The sequence below is a fragment of the Charadrius vociferus genome, unplaced genomic scaffold (genome assembly GCF_000708025.1).
Source record: "Charadrius vociferus isolate BGI_N301 unplaced genomic scaffold, ASM70802v2 scaffold356, whole genome shotgun sequence".
Lineage (NCBI taxonomy): Eukaryota > Metazoa > Chordata > Aves > Charadriiformes > Charadriidae > Charadrius > Charadrius vociferus.
In genome coordinates, this window is record NW_009648717.1 from 209,967 (window position 1) to 212,026 (window position 2,060).

General features: G+C 57.7%; 1 protein-coding gene across 1 annotated transcript in view; it reads right to left on the reverse strand.

The window, feature by feature from the left end:
• SIN3A (SIN3 transcription regulator family member A) overlaps nt 1-99 on the reverse strand; it is a 37,558-nt gene extending 37,459 nt beyond the window's left edge. Inside the window, exon 1 of the mRNA XM_009886670.1 lies at nt 74-99. The gene's annotated coding sequence lies outside the window, so the exon portion shown is untranslated. The remainder of the gene's footprint in view (nt 1-73) is intronic.
• Between the last annotated feature and the right edge of the window lie 1,961 nt (nt 100-2,060).

Sequence of the window (2,060 nt, forward strand, 5' to 3'; positions counted from 1 at the left end):
GGGGCGGGGTCTCCCTCCCCCGGTGTGTGGTGAAGGGTGGTTGGTGGTGAGGGGAAAAGCAGCTGTTACATACCCTCCGAGCGCAGGCGAGGAACCCTGAATGGAGGGGAACTCCCCCCGGGGCGGATTGGCCCCCGCAGGACCTATCGTCACGGCCGGGCCGCCCACCGGAGGGCGACGGTGGGGGGGGGCTTGAAGGGGAGGCCTCTCACCGTGGAAGGCGGGAGGGAGCTGACCCTGCCTCCACCGGGGTGGGCGAGCGCTGCTCGGTCCCCTCTGCCGCCGCTAAAACACCAGCTAGAGGTGGGGCAGGGGGGGTTTAAATGTTTTCTTTGGTTGGGGTGTTTTTTAATTATTTTTTTGTTTTTCCCTCCCTTACAAAGTTGTGGAGGGAGTTGCTGGCTTTCCCCCTCGGCTGCAGGCACCCCCTGAGTGCTTTTGAGGTCAAGGCTGGAGGAGCCAGGCCTGCTGGTCATCCAGAGCGCACGCAGGAGGGGGAAAAACATAACACACGCGCCCCAAACTTCTATTAAAATACGTATTTCTAGCACGTCCACTCAAACAAAGTCTGAACCTCTTGGGTTTGGGGTTTTTTTCTGTCTTTCCGGCTGCTTTTCCTTTTCTCAGCTCTGCTGCCATGAGGCCAGGACACGCAGACACAGCAGAGGGGGAGCTCTTTGGTTGGGAGCTGCAGCTCGGTTTGGCTGCTAAGAGCTCTCTGGCCAGGGGCACTTGAACCTGCACAGGCTGCTGTGCCGCTGGGGATGAGGCCAGAGCTTAGGAAGCTGGTGGCAAGGAAGCAAGGAGGGCTGGGAAATGAAGCGCTCCGCAACCAGGCTGTTTCCAAACTCCCAGGGCTCAACATGCGCTGGGAAAGTAACAAGCACTAAAGTAATCGTAATTAGTGAGGTGGTGTGCACGCAGCCAAGAAACCCAGAAAGCCAAACGAGACAGGTGGGCGCAGGGATGGTATAGCCATTTTGGGGGTTCCCTGCAATGGCTTTGAATCCCATGTGAAGTGGCCATTTCCACAGAAATCCACATTTCTGCTGCCAAGCGGGACCTGTGGGCACAGGGAGGAAGAGTGACTGGAACAGAACTTCATGTTGTGCAAAAGCACTAAGAACACTGGCTTTGAGAAGAAATGCAAGCCTGGAAATAATACGGGGGGAGTGATAGTTTGGGTTGTTTTCCCATGGAAAACACTTAAAATCCTTCCCTCTGCCTCTGGTACAGATGGAATCTTCATCCCTCCTCGAAGGACGCTTGGCAGCACCTGCAGCTTTTGGGTCCAGACCCGACACCCTCCTGAAAGCCCCACTGAGCCAAGGAGAGCCGCTGCTGACAGCACAGCCTTGAAAACAAGCCACAAACACCCCCTTTCTGCCCGTGTGCCAACAAGAAAGCCTAGCTGGGGTGAAGAACATGTTTGGCAGCAAGGAAGGAGGGCCCGAGGATCCTTCCTCCTGAGGATGAGGAGGTCCCTCGGATGCTGGAGCCATCCTGCAGTGGGCACAGGGAGGGGGAACTGGAAGACAGCTGGAGAAGCCAAGCTGCAGGTTAGACTGCGTGGGCTGATGCTGCTCGAAGAGCACAGCAGGGCAGAAAATAGTACCTAGAAGAACGGGACACTTCAGCTGAAACAAAACGGCTCCGCAAGCATGACATTCACAGCTCCAGGGATGCTCAAAACCTCTCGCAGAGCCACAGCCGCTGGGGTACGCATCCCTGGGAGATGGATGCCCTGCTGCCTCCTCTTCTTTTCCAGCCACCCAGCTCATGCGTTTGGCCGTGATTCGGCACGGTCAAGCCTGTCCACTCCTCGAGCGTAGGGAAAACCTTCTCCCTCTGCCAGTCCCAGAAAGGCGCTGGCCTCCTTGGCTTTTTGAGACTCCAGCTGAACAAACACATGTGCTGCTCTTCCCACCCGCCGGCGGTTCCTCTCACCCAGGAGCCTCGCTGGGGGACGGCTGCTCTGCTCTGGGGCGCGTGCTCTCCCGCTGGCTCTAGGGCTTGATTCGCACCAAGCCGCCTCTTCCCGCCTTCCGAAGCCTCAGGCT